Source organism: Tauraco erythrolophus, chromosome 30 (assembly GCF_009769465.1).
Source record: "Tauraco erythrolophus isolate bTauEry1 chromosome 30, bTauEry1.pri, whole genome shotgun sequence".
Classification (NCBI taxonomy): domain Eukaryota; kingdom Metazoa; phylum Chordata; class Aves; order Musophagiformes; family Musophagidae; genus Tauraco; species Tauraco erythrolophus.
In genome coordinates, this window is record NC_141494.1 from 1,087,683 (window position 1) to 1,101,652 (window position 13,970).

A 13,970-nucleotide genomic window follows, 5' to 3' on the forward strand; every position below is an offset into this window, starting at 1 on the left:
GCGGTGAGACGGGGAGCTGCTGCTGGCATGCGGAGGGGGCTCGGAGCCTCGGCGTGCGCGGTGATGGGTCCTGGGGGCCGAGGGCCGTTCACGCAGCAGCTGCCCTGATGCCACCTCCGTGGTCCCGGGTGGTGGCCGGGCTCTGGGTCAGATAAGGCTGTGGTCAAAGGGGAGCATGGGGGATGGCACAGGCTCTTCGAGGGGCTGGAGGTGTGTGCAGGTGGGGAGTTGGGTCAACTTCTAATCTGCTGGGGACCACTTACACCAGTGGTGGTGGAGATACTGCGCGTCAGGGCTGTAAGCTGTGTCCTCCGGAGAGGAGTTGGCAGTGGAGGAGATCACAGAACCACAGAATCATTAAAGGTTGGAAAGGACCTCTAAGATCGTCAAGGCCAACCATCAACTCAACAATGCAAGTGGCCAAGGTGAGGCTCAGCTGGGGGCTGGGGCATGCCCTGAGCCCCCAGCATTGTTCAGCCAGAGCCTGTGCCCAGCGATAACTCCGCAATGAGCTGGTGCACTAATTGGCACCTGTGTTGGCAGGTGAACACAGGGCCCGGTGCTGGGGAACCTGTGGGACCGCGGCTCCCGTCTGCCCAACGTCAAGGAGTCCCAGCGGGGCTGGAGCGAGACACGCTGTCGCCTCGTCTCTGCTGAGCAGAGGTGGCTGCGGCGGACGGGCGTCTGCCGGCCCCGAGGGTGGCACTGGGAGCACGTGTGCCTGCCCACACCGCCTGCATCCTGCTGGCAGCTCGGCAGCTCCGTGCAGGGGTTTCAGCAAGGCCAAGCGCGAGGTCCTGCACGTGGGTCGGGGCAATGCCAAGCACAAGGACAGGCTGGGTGGGGGATGGATGGAGAGCAGCCCTGAGGAGAAGGACTTGGGGGTGTTGGGTGAGGAGAAGTTCAACACGAGCTGGCACCGTGCGCTGGCAGCCCAGAGAGCCAACCGTGCCCTGGGCTGCACCCGGAGCAGCGTGGGCAGCAGGGCGAGGGGGGGGATTCTGCCCCTCTGCTCTGCTCTCCTGAGACCCCCCTGCAGTGCTGCCTTCAGCTCTGGGGGCCCCAACAGCAGAAGGACACGGAGCTGCTGGAGCCGGGCCAGAGGAGGCCACGGAGATGATCCAAGGGCTGGAGCACCTCTGCTCTGGAGACAGGCTGGGAGAGTTGGGGCTGTTCAGCCTGGAGAAGAGAAGGCTCCGGGGAGACCTTCCAGCACCTCCCAGTGCCTAAAGGGGCTACAGAAAAGCTGGAGAGGGGCTTTGGACATGGGTGTGTAGTGATGGGACACGGGGCAATGGCTTTGAACTGAAAGAGGGGAGATTTTGATGGGATCTAAAGAAGAAATTTTTCCCTCTGAGGGTGGTGAGGCACTGGCACAGGTTGCCCCGAGAAGCTGTGGCTGCCCCATCCCTGGCAGTGTTCCAGGCCAGGTTGGATGAGGCTTGGAGCAACCTGGTGTAGTGGAGGGTGTCCCTGCCCATGGCAGGGGGTTTGGAACTGGATGGTCTTTGAAGGTCCCTTCCAACCCAAACCATTCCAGGATTCTATGATCAGCACTCGCGTTCCCCCAGCACTTTCTGTCTTGTCACAGCAGTGGATATCGGTCGTCTTCACGGAGGTTGCAGCCAGAGGGGATTGCTCAATCCAGTGCCACCTCAGCAGCGATCCGAAAGCCGCAGCCTTGAGGGAAACCAGCAGCGACGGCCCAGAGAAGCAGCAACGCTCCGAAGCACCTGCTGTCACGCTCAGAAGCTCTCGCTCGGCGGCAGGTCTCCTGCGTCGCTCTCGTTTACCCCGGCGTCTGCCTCCGCTCCCCCAGCACGGTGGGCTCCCCGGGGCTGGGGTGGACAATCCTGCTCAGCCCAACACGTGTCCTGGGGAAAGCAGCTCCGGTTCCGCCTGCTCAGGGTCAGAACTGGGAAAGGCAGACGGCTGGGACCGAGCACCGTGTCACTCCCCTCGCCAGCCCACGGCATCCCCGGGGTTTGGGGGGTTCCGGCTGCCCCGTGCCCGCGTAGGTCGGGTGCAGGCAGTTATGGACCCGCTGGGAGCGCGGTGGCATCGTGGTCCCAAGGGGACCCCCGTGCAGCTCCGTGCGACACAAAAGCTGCCTTAGGAGCCCGCGCCTCCCCCCGCTCCTCCGAGAAGTGGAGAAACACAAAAGAGAGAAGCGGGAGCGGGTGGGAGCGGGTGGGAGAGAGGGAGGGAGAATCCCCCCGTGCCCGGCAGCTAATCCCAGCTCCGCTCCGAGAGGGATCTCGAATAACAACCGTCCGTGGTGGAGGCCAGATGGATTTGATTTAATAACAAAGCGGGGGGGCTCGGGGTCGTTTCGGAGCCTGCCAAGGGGCTGGATCCCCTGCGAGCAGCAAAGGGCCACCTGGTGTAAAGCCAAGCTTGAGCCGCGGGCAGCTGGGATGCTCCCCGAAACGCCGGGATTGCCTCGGCAGTGGGAACATCCTCCTGCCCAGTGGGAGCTCCTGGGGGTCCCGGGCACCCACGGGGCACAGGGCTGCCCCGAACGCACGGGGCTGCGGGTTTCTCGCTTGCACGTGGCCAGCAGGGAGGAGGTGGAGGGGAGCGGGAGGCAGCGCCTGAGGTTCCCCCAGCCCCCGGGTAGGGCTCGGTGCTCCGGGGTGGGCAGCGAAAGGAGCAGGGATGGCCCTTGGCTCTGGTTTTGTGAAGTCCAAGAGACCCCATCGCATCCCACGGTGGCCAAAGCCTCCACTCCTGGGTTTCAGCATCTCCGAGGCAAGGAGGTGGCTCAGGGCAGCGTCATCCCGGCCCTCCGACGTGCCGAAGGAGCAGGCAGTGGGTCGGGTGAGAGAGCAGCACCCGGAGCAGCGATGCTGACGCTGGGTTTTACCCTAAATCCCACCCCGGCTTTGCCTCGGGGAGGGTGGGTGGACGGGCTCGGGTGACCGCAGGGAGTGGTTCCTTGGATATGGCACGATTCGGCGCTTTGGCAAAGAGCCGCTCAGCTGGCTGAGCCCCCCTCCTACCCTCGCAGGACACACTGGGGGGGTCCCATCCTAGAGCTTGGTGTCAGGAGATGCAGTGGGCTCCTGACCCATCGCTTTGCTTAGAGGAGCTGCAAGGTTGGCATCCCCACTGCTGCGTTTGCCGTTGTCTGCCTGGGCCGGGCAGCCTCCCGGGAGATCTTGTTTTCTGGAAACTGGAGAAGTCTTGGCGCTGCCCCTGCCACCTCCCTGAGCGGCGCGGAGGTGCCGCCGTCAGCCCAACACCTGCAGCTCAGCCCGGCTGTCAGCCCGCTCGCTGTTCCCGTCCGGATCGCTTGGCGCTCTGCCTCGGGAGCAACGAGATCCCGGCGCCAAGCGATGTGCCAGCGAGAGCAGAGGAGTGTTTCGTGCTCGGAGGGGGATGCTGGCGCTGTGCAGCCGGGCTGGAAGGCAGCGGGAGGCAGGAAGGACCGTGGGTCCATCCCAGTAGCAGGGAGTTGGGGAGCCCAGCTCCATGTCCAGCATGCAAAGGTATGTAGTGATGGGATACGGGCGATGGATTTAAACTGGGAGAGGGGAGATTTCGATGAGATTGAAGGAAGAAAGTTTTTACACTGAGGGTGCTGAGGCACTGGCACAGGTTGCCCAGAGAAGCTGTGGCTGCCCCATCCCTGGAAGTGTTCCAGGCCAGGTTGGATGGGGCTTTGGGCAACCTGGTGTAGTGGAGGGTGTCCCTGCCCATGGCAGGGGGTGGGACTGGATGATCCTGAAGGTCCCTTCCAACCCAAACCATTCTGAGGTTCTGAGATCCTGTTACCAGGAGAGTTGGAATTTTCACCCGCATAGGGCACTGGGTCCATCTCCGTCACCGTCCCACCTGCTCCTCGGTGGCACCACATTACGTTGCCCTGTGCAGGGGCTGCAGCTGGTTTCCAACCTCAGCTTTCCCTCAGTGGTGGTGTGTCCCGTCTCCTGCCTGGCCCACCAGGACTATCTGCTGTCCCAGAGCCTTTTTCCCTCTCTCTCCTCCTTCTGTAGTGTGTGGCTGGAAGGAAAAAAAAGCTGGTGTGGGGTGGTTGGAGCTCAGGAGAGGGCGGCAAGCACTGTGCTGCCATTCTGCCGTGCCACCGCCCGGGTCAGGACGTGGCACTCCTCCCTGCACCAGCGCCGAGTGGAAACTCAGCACCGTTTGTTGCCAGGCTCTGCCGTTGTAATGAGAAGCAGTTCCCCAGCCCGGGCACCGTGCCTGTGAAAATGAAGCTGTGCCTGTGCCGTCGGTGCCATGTGCTGTCGGTGCCATGTGCTTCGCAGCCAGAGCGGGGATCTGTGGAGCAGGGTGGCACAGGGCAGCAAGGGGGTGGCATCCCCGTGGGTGATCACCCTGCAGACTCCTGGGAGCCTGAAAGCTCTGGAGGAGCTCTTGGCAGCCGGACGGTCTCCACACCCCACCAGGTCTCCAGGCTGGAGACTTCTCAGAGACGAGTGACGTCTCTATCACTAAGTCCAGGCCACCTCCAGAAGCCACTGGGTGAGGACGGCGGTGACACTGGGAGCCCCCAGACCCCCCCACCGCGGGGTCCCTGGCTGATGGGGACAGGAGTTGCCGTGGACAATGTTGTCCCAGGACTGGACTCGCCTCTTCTGTACTGCACACGCCAGACACGAGATGGTGCTGCCGTTCGCTCCCGATCCCTGCGTGGGAAACCAGGATGTGCTGAGCCGAGCCCTGGACCCCGTCCAACTGGGAGAGCATCCCGCTGCCAGACATAGCCCCTCTGGGGGGACCGATCCGGCGCTGCCCGTGGTGCATGTGACCCTGCCGTCACTTCCCGGATGCGGGATGCAGTCAGAGACAGTTTTCTGCGGTGTCGTTGCCCCACGGGGATGGCGGCTGCGAGGGGACGGGAACCGGCATGGACCCGGCCACGTGGCTGCGAAATCCTGTGACTGGTCAGCCCCCGAGTGTTGGCACTTGCTTGGCAGAGCCCAGGACAGTGCAGAGCCTGTGGTGTGGGTGATGCTGTATCATCACTAATAATACAGGGATTTATTTGTATTAGAGCAGCTTCCAGCATCCTCGGATGAGAGCGGGGTCAGCCTTGCAGAGGGCCATGTATGTCCCACCAGAGGGGATGCGTTACTGGACGTGTTGGTCACCAACGCAAGTGAGCTAATTGGCAACGTGAGGTTGGAGGCAGCCTGGGCTGCACTAGAGTCAGGACCCTAAATTTTAGGTAAGTAAAATGCTGGCTATTCAAGGTGTTAGTCATTGGGACCCCCTGGAAAACTGCCCTCAGGGAAGAGGGAGCAGAACAGAGCTGGCAGATCTTGCAATATGTTTTCCATAGAATCATGGAACAGTTTGGGTTGGAAGGGACCTTCAGGATCATCCAGTTCCAAGTCCCCTGGGCAGGGACACCCTCCCCTACACCAGGTTGCCCAAAGCCCCATCCAACCTGGCCTAGAACACTTCCAGGGATGGGGCAGCCACAGCTTCTCTGGGCAACCTGTGCCAGTGCCTCACCACCCTCTGAGTGAAGAATTTCTTCCTTAGATCCAATCTAAATCTCCCCTCTTTCAGTTCAAAGCCATTGTCCTGTGTCCTGACACTACATGCCCTTGTCCAAAGCCCCTCTCCAGCTTTCCTGTAGCCCCTTTAGGCACTGGGAGGTGCTGGAAGGTCTCCCCAGAGCCTTCTCTTCCCCAGGCTGAACAGCCCCAACTCTCTCAGCCTGTCTCCAGAGCAGAGGTGCTCCAGCCCTCCCATCATCTCCGTGGCCTCCTCTGGCCCCGCTCCAGCAGCTCCATGTCCTTCTGCTGTTGGGGCCCCCAGAGCTGAAGGCAGCACTGCAGGGGGGTCTCAGGAGAGCAGAGCAGAGGGGCAGAATCCCCTCCCTCGCCCTGCTGCCCACGCTGCTCTGGGTGCAGCCCAGGGCACGGTTGGCTCTCTGGGCTGCCAGCGCGCGGTGCCAGCTCCTGTGGCAGACCAAGGTCCAGGCTTTGCACAGAGAAGCACGCAGGAAGAAGCAGAGGCAACCGGAAGCAGAAACTCACCTCCAGCACAGGAACGGGAGGACGATTTGGTTCTCTCTCTGTCGCCGGAGCCCAGGGCATTCCCTGACTGTCTGTCAGTCATTCCTGGGGGGGTCTGTTCTCCAGCCCCTATTGTGTGGTGGCTCTTGGGGGGGGGGGGGTGTAACCAGCACCCTGTGTTCCTCCTGGGCGAGCCGGGGTGGCTGACACTTGGTGCATCCACAGTTGCCGTCGGACCCCACCACCCTCATCCTCACAGCTCTCTGCAGTGATCGGCATCTCCAGCAGTGCCAGCACGGCTGGCACAGACCCCTCTCCCAGTACCACAGGCTCCATCCTGCCCGTTTCAGCCCAACCCTCTGGTTTCAGCTCTGCCATTGGATCAAAGCAGGGATCTCCCCGGCTTCCTGCGGCTCCAACCCGCTCTGCGAGTTGGGAGCAGCGGCCGAACCGCGGGGCTGCAAACCCCGACCCGCAGCCACGGGGCACCTGGCAACCGGCAAACAAACAGCGCGGCGCTGAGCTCGGCGCCGCGCTCCGTCACCCCGCAGCCCGCAATGAATGGCGCGGACGGAAAGGCCCCTGTGCCTGCTTGGCCTCTCCTGCCTGGGACACAACCCAGACGAGGCGCTTTGACGTCCCATTTTCCCTTTGATCTTCATCTATTCCTTTCCACTGCCTTTTATATCCAAACCCTGGCAAGAAAATTCCCATCGCTCCTCCGCCCACGGGCCCGGAGGGGCTGCAGGAGCAGCCCGGATTAGCCTTTCCAGGGAACCTCTGCCCTATGGGTGCTCCGGCTTCACCCCACGGTGCCAAACTGGAGCTCCCCGTGCAAACCATCGCCCAGCTCCAGTCCCTTCCCTGGAGCCAAAACGCAGAACATCCCCCCACGGGCAGATTTTGGCCCCGCTGCTTTGGGGAAAGACTTTTTTCCACCCGTAGCGGGAGCAGCCTTGGGGTTGCTCTAACTCCACAGGGTCTGGGCTGGAGTAGGCAGGTAGTAAGTCCTGAGTAGTCCTGGCTTGGGCTCTGCACCATCCTCTGACCACGGCTTCGTGCAACGTCCTGCTCTCGTGCCTGCAGCTGAGCTGTTTCTTTTTCTCCTTTAATCTGCGGGACTCCCCCGGCACTTCCATTTTGTACTATTTTGAGTGCTTTTTTTTTTTTTTTTTGCAGTTTATTTCGCTTTTTTGCAGCACGAAAGTGTTGCCAAGCCAGCCAGCCCACATCCTGCTCCTCTCCCACCCCAGCAGAAACGCTGAGCGGGGCTGGGGGGACGGGGGGGTTAGTAAATAGCAGGAAAACACCCCCCTTGCAGAAAACTCTGTAAATGAATGAAAAGGCGGCTGCTGACGCACCCGTCTGGGCTCACGCCGTTTGGCTGCCACGGCTTCCCCCGTTCCCGGGTTACGGGGAGTGATGGTTCATCTCCAGGAAATACAAAGGGGTGCAGAGGAGGGAAGTCCCACCACCCAGACCCCGGGCACGGCGTGTGTCCCCTCCCGGTGCCCAGCAGTGCTACAGGAAGGGGGGGGGGTCACCCCCAGCAGGGTCCAGCCCCAGCACGGAGCATCGTGCAGCTCCGAGCAGCTCTCAGCGACGGGAGGGACCCGGGGGATGCTCAATGTGCCGGGTGCTCGGGGAGTGTGAGTCAGACCTCGGGACTGGGAGATAAATCGCCCCGAACGCTGCGGTTTTCCCTTCAGATTCTGCTCTCTGAGCTTTTCAGTGGGGCTCTCTCACACTTTAAGCTGCCTCCGCAGCAGTCGGGGTGGTGATGTGGGGAAAAGAAGGGAAGAATTGAGCTCTCCGTGTCCCTGTGATTCAGAGCTGAAAGAAGCAAACACGGTGTTTTCTAGGAGAAAATGTCCGGGATGTGTCTCGCAGTGATGAAACCGAGGAGTTCTTTGCTGGGCAGGAGGACAAACCGGCTCAAGAAAGGGATGAGATGGTGATTTTGGAGGAGGACTTGTGAGTTTGTGAGACATCTCTGGCATAAGAAGACCCCGAGCTGCTGGTAGCTGGGTGTGCCGGGGGCAGATTCCCTTCTGCCAGTGTGTGAGATGGGTGATCCGCCCCGCTCCCAGCTCGGCACGAATGCCGACACCTGGGGACAGGACCCCTTCTCCAGGAAGGTGCCGAGGAGTCATCCCTGGCTGCGACATGGTGGCACCTGCCCGAGGGAACGGAGCTGCACGGGGGCAGCTGGGGAGGGGCGATGCCGTTCAGAAACACAGGCTGCATCCGCTCTGTCCCGTGTGTGCTGAGGATGGCAGGAGGGACGTGCCGACGCCGGTGTGCACTGATGCTCCGGGCCATAGAATCACAGAATCATGGAATGGTTTGGGTTGGAAGGGACCTTCAGGATCATCCAGTTCCAGCCCCCCGCCATCAGCAGGGACACCCTCCGCTACACCAGGTTGCTCCAAGCTCCATCCAACCTGGCCTGGAACACTGCCAGGGATGGGGCAGCCACAGCTTCTCTGGGCAACCTGTGCCAGTGCCTCACCACCCTCAGAGGGAAGAATTTCTTCCTCAGATCCCATCGAAATCTCCCCTCTTTCAGTTTAAAGCCATTGCCCCGTGTCCCATCACTCCACGCCCGTGTCCAAAGCCCCTCTCCAGCTTTCCTGTAGCCCCTTTAGGCACTGGGAGGTGCTGGAAGGTCTCCCCGGAGCCTTCTCTTCTCCAGGCTGAACAGCCCCAACTCTCCCAGCCTGTCTCCAGAGCAGAGGTGCTCCAGCCCTCGGATCATCTCCGTGGCCTCCTCTGGCCCCGCTCCAACAGCCCCATGTCCTTCTGCTGTTGGGGACCCCAGAGATCTCCCCAGAGCCTTCTCTTTGAGGGTGGGGGCTCCCTCCTGAGCCTCCCCCGGCCACGACTCGAGCTGGGCTGAGGACAGTCCCACGGTGCCGCCTCTCGCCCACCCGCGGGCAGCCTGCGGCACGGCTGGGGCCGCGTGGGCACAGATGTGGTTTGCAGGGCTGCGGAGGTTTTCCTCCTGCGCAGTCTGCGCCAGCGAGCCCTGGCACGCAACATGCCAGAGCCTCTGAGCCCTGGCAGGTCCAGCAGCAGCACCACGGGCAGGATGTGGATCTGTCCGCCCTCATCCCCGGGCCAGAGAAATCCCTGGTTGTGTCAAAGGGGCGGCAGCTCACCAGCTTCCTAGCAGGGCAGCAGAGGTGCCAGAGGGGATGTTTGTGCAGGATGGAGCTGGAGAAGATCCAGGACGTTCACGGTGCTCAGCCAAAGGCCCGCAGGAAAGGTGGATAAAAGCCGTCCTGCCTCCAGGGCTCACCACATCCCTGCTGAGCTTCCCCAGCATCCTCCAGGACTCCAGCCCAGTGCCCACACCTCACCCAAGGCATATGTCCCCAGGCTGGCGGTGCCCCCAGCACTCCTTCATCCCCAGGGAAGCCCCGGGGCAGATGGCTTCGGGAGTGAGACATCGCAGCCCAGGGCTGTTGCTCCGGCAGTAAAACACCACTCGAAGGTCTCCATTGCTCGGGGCTTTTAGGATCCCATGAGACAAATATCTTTAGGGACAGTTTCAGGATGAATTCTACTTTTAGAATTTTGGGGACTTTTTACAAGGGTACATAGTGACAGGACAAGGGGCAATGGTTTTGAACTGGAAGAGGGGAGATTTCGATGGGATCTAAGGAAGAAATTCTTCCCTCTGAGGGTGCTGAGGCACTGGAGCAGGTTTCCCAGAGAAGCTGTGGCTGCCCCATCCCTGGCAGTGTTCCAGGCCAGGTTGGATGGGGCTTGGAGCAACCTGGTGTAGGGGAGGGTGTCCCTGCCCATGGCAGGGGGGTTGGAACTGGATGATTTTGAAGGTCCCTTCCAACCCAAACCATTCCATGATTCTCTGATTGACACAGTCTGGTTACAACCCGCCCACCCCTGCCCAGGAGCATCATAAGGGACATCGGTGCAGGACCTCGCACCAACAGCTCTGCTCCAAAGAGCAGCCTCTGGTCCCCCTGCCCTGCCCTGCCCTGCCCAGAGGCACCACGTGCCCGCGGGGAGCACCCACTGCAGGACATCCCCCAGCTCCCACCACGGCAGAGATGACTCCGCTGCCGCCTGTGTGGGAAGCAGAGATTAATTTCCAGCATCGTTAAGATTCCCCTTGTTTGCCCCAAGTGTCTGGGCAAAGCGCAAAGGGATTTTTAACTCCTTCAAGCCCCTGCTCCAGCTCCACGGGGGTGAGCCAGCCTCCTGCTGCAGCTATAGGTGCCATTCCTGAGTTGGCATGTAACGGGGCACATCCAGGCTGGTCCATGTGTTCGTGCCTCCGTCCTCTGCCCCACAGCAGCCTGGGCTGGTGCCAGCCCATTGTGTTCCCTTTTCCTGTGCGTGCCAAGCTCGCTGCTATGGGGAAAAACTGGTTATTAAAATGGGAGCGTGACCCATTGCGTGCCGCAAGCCCCCGGGCACGCTCCCCCCCTCTGCCCCAGCACTTCGGGTGTGCTCCTGTCTCTGCTGCTGCACCCATGGGGTCCTGCACCCTTTGCTCCTTGTTGTCTTGCTAAAGGGAGATTCCGAGGCTGGATTTTAGGGATGGTTTTGCTGCCGAGAGTGAAGTGCGGGACTTTTGAGGGGGGTCAGGGATCCCCTTGGTCGTTGCGGCGCGACAGACACCTGCCCCATTAGAGGTGAAAAAAGCTGCTCCCGTCTCAGGAGCTCAAGAAGAGCAGAGGTGACGTGTCCCAGCGTCCCAGAGGGACACGGCAGGGACCCCGTGAGCCTGAGCCTGCGCCCGCGGAGCCCCATCCTCATTCTTGGCACGTCTGTCTGTCCATCCGCTCCGCTTTAACGCCTCGGCCGCCGATCCCGGGGCGCTTCGCAGGTGCTCCTGGTTCCCGGGCTGTCTTGGGCAGAGGGGCTCGGGCAGGATCCGTGCCGGAGAGGCTGTGCAGCTGCTTCATTTCTGCCGTTGGCATATCGGAGCACACCCGTCAGCGCTGCCCTGGCTGCCGCTCGCTGCAAGTTTCAGCTCTCTCAATAAATACAACTGGTAAATCTATTAATTTTACAGCTCTAATTGATGTATTGCTGTAATTACCTTTTATAACAAGGCAATTAAACCCTATTAAAGATTATTAGCTAATTAAAACTCCTCTATACGCACACCCCAACCCCCTTATGCGCACAGATTGTCGGTGGGGGGAACTGGGAGCCCGTCGCAGTCAGGGCCTGGTGGGTCAGCACGATGCGTGGTGTGATGCAATGGGTTGGGATGCTGGATGGGGAGATCCGTGTTCCCATTCCTGCTTCTACCACCGCATCTCTCTTCATCCTTGGGCATGTCACTTAATGTCAGAGCAATAACGGAGGGGACTGCTGAGCATGCCCAACCCAGTGATTTTCGACTGTCTGGGATCAGATGGGGAAAAACTTGGAGGTTGGGATCTTCTCCTCCTGGTAATAGGATGGGTTGGGATGTAGGGTTAACGGTGCTACGTCTCGTTGGCCAGAAGAGAGGGTTGGAAAGGGAAAATCCCCACTTGGAGATGGGGTGTGTCGGCTTTGGAAAGGAAATAGCTGGAGAAACGGTCCTGCACTGGAGCCAGGAGGAAGAGGAGCCTTTGGGATCGGGGTGGCTCCATCCTGGGTTGCTCTGTGCCTGCAAAAGCAGGTGAGAAAAGCTGTGCCCAGCCTGGGGAGTGAACCCCGAGGTCCTTGGAAAGAGCCAAAAAGAGCTGAAAAACCCTGAAAAGCCGCCCACAGGGCTCCCACCCGAGGCATGCCCAACCTGACGGCACGTCCCATCCCATGTCCCTCCGTGCTGGAGGTGCACACTCCAGGGGGTCTTGCTGCCCTCGACCCCCGGAGCCGCTGCGCTTCATCGCTGCCCACCCGTGCACATGTCAAGTTTGCATCACGGCGTTTACAGGCGCTCAATATTTCCGGACCTTTTTGCAGGCCAAAGAGCTTCGGAGCCTGAAAAGGCTTCGAAATTCCAGGGACGTGGCTGCTTTCTGCCTTCTGAGTCACGCCGAGGACGATGCGGCGGGTGCCGGAGCCTCTCCGTGAGCCACGCAGCCCCCCCGGCCATCCCTCGCCCCCCAGCCGTCCCCCTCGCTCTGCTCCAGCATCACACATGCTGCTCCAGCTCCCGGAGTGCTCTTGGAAACCGCAGGAATTCACGTCTGTGGGCTGAAGCTTCGCGTGTGCCGTACCCCAGCCTGTGCCGTGCCGCGGCGGGGCCGGCCGCGGCGCAGAAGGGAGATGTGGAGCAGAGCCCGTCCTCCTGGCTCGCCTCCCGCGCTGCCCGGCTCGTCTGGATTAAATCAACCCCTCCTGCCTCGCACGAGGGGCAAGCGCCGCGTCGCCGGGCTTGAGCCAGCCAGAGCCGGCGGCCGGCTCGCGGCTGAGCCGGTGATGGGCTCCTCTGGGTCCCCACCTGCATGTTGGGTTGGGATCCTCCTGCCTTGGTCTGCGGCACGGCTGAGGGTGTCACCCCAACCTGACGTGGGGCTGGTGGGGCGGACAGAGCAGCGCGGGGTGCCCGCACCAGGAGAAAGGGAGTTGGCACGATTGGGGGGGCAGCGGGGGCATCACCATCCCGGATGGGCTCTGCGCGGAGCAACTAGTGTGAAGGAGCCGGAGTCGGACCCTCCCTGCGGCATCTTTACTCCGCTGTGCCGCCGAGGAGAATTGCAAGAGCCCGGTGGGGTCCCCGGCCAGCAGATCCCCCCCAGGCCCCCCGAGTCGTCCCGCTGCCCCCAGCCCAGGGGGAGCCCTAAAACTCAAGTCTCGCATGGCGGCGAAGCGTGGGACTGAGCGCCCGGGTCCCGCGCGTGGCAGGAGCTCTGCGGGGAAGCACGAGGAGCCGGGACGTGCCGGGGGCTGCCAGAGCAGGGACAGGCTGTGCCAATGACCCTTCACTGCCATTTTTAGCTCTTGCCCAAGCTGGTCCCTCGGTGCCTTTGCCCTGGCCGTGGTTTCCCGCGTTAAGGCGATGAAGCTTTAACCCGCCGTCCCGGGCCCGGGGGATGCTCCGGACGGCGGTACCAGCGCCTGCTCGGGGAGGACGGAGGCGAAGGGCACAGTTTCCCTTCCCGCCCTGGAGTTAATTTTTTTTTTAAACCAAAACAAAACTGCTGGTGTCCCAGACTGCCCCGCGCCTTGGCAGCCGCTGCTGGAGCCTCCGCCAGACCCCGCCTTCGGGGGGGCCCGGGGGGGCCGCGGGGCACCGGGGCCACTGGCACCATCCATGGACCCTGCCTGGCATTGCCAGGGCCCGGGGTCCTGCGTGCTCCTGCGTGCCCTTCCCTTGGGCACACAACATGCATGGGGGTCCCCAGGGCTGCGGTGTCCCCTCCCGGGGGGGGGATAAGTGCATGGGGGAGCATGGGGAAGGAAGAGCAGCCTGGAGCAGGCAAGGAGGGACAAAAAGGGAGGAAAAGGGGGATTCAGCTGCAAACGCGAAGGAGTTGGGGAAAAGGGAGCAGACACCGCCGGGGCCGACGGGGAGACCAGCGCTGGGTGGGTGGCAGCACAGTCACCCCCTGCATGGGTGCCTCTGTCTGCAGAGAGGGACCCCCAGCCAGCAGGGATGGGGAAGGGTGTGCAACCAGCCTGGAGGAGCTGAGCACCCCAAATACCCCCCGAACCTCTCCCCATTGCAGTGCCAGGAGGGCTGTGCCCAGCTTGCCCGAGCTGCGCCCCCCCCCGCCCCAGCTCTGCCGAGGTGTGGGGGCGACTTCTTGGCATCGGGCCGTTGCTTTTCAGCAGCTGGACCTTGGATCTTTCGCTGCCGTCCCTCTCCCCACCCCGCTACCGTTGGCCGCCGGCGGTGACTCATGGTGCTGGGAGAGGAGCGGGGGATTAATCATTCATAAACCGCGCACGCACACGCGTGTGGGGGGGGTGTGTTTGCGTGTGTTGCTCCGGTTGCTGCGTGAGTCATTCCCAGCCTGCCCGGGGCTTCGCTGAGCTGCAATTAGTCGGGAAGCGAACGGA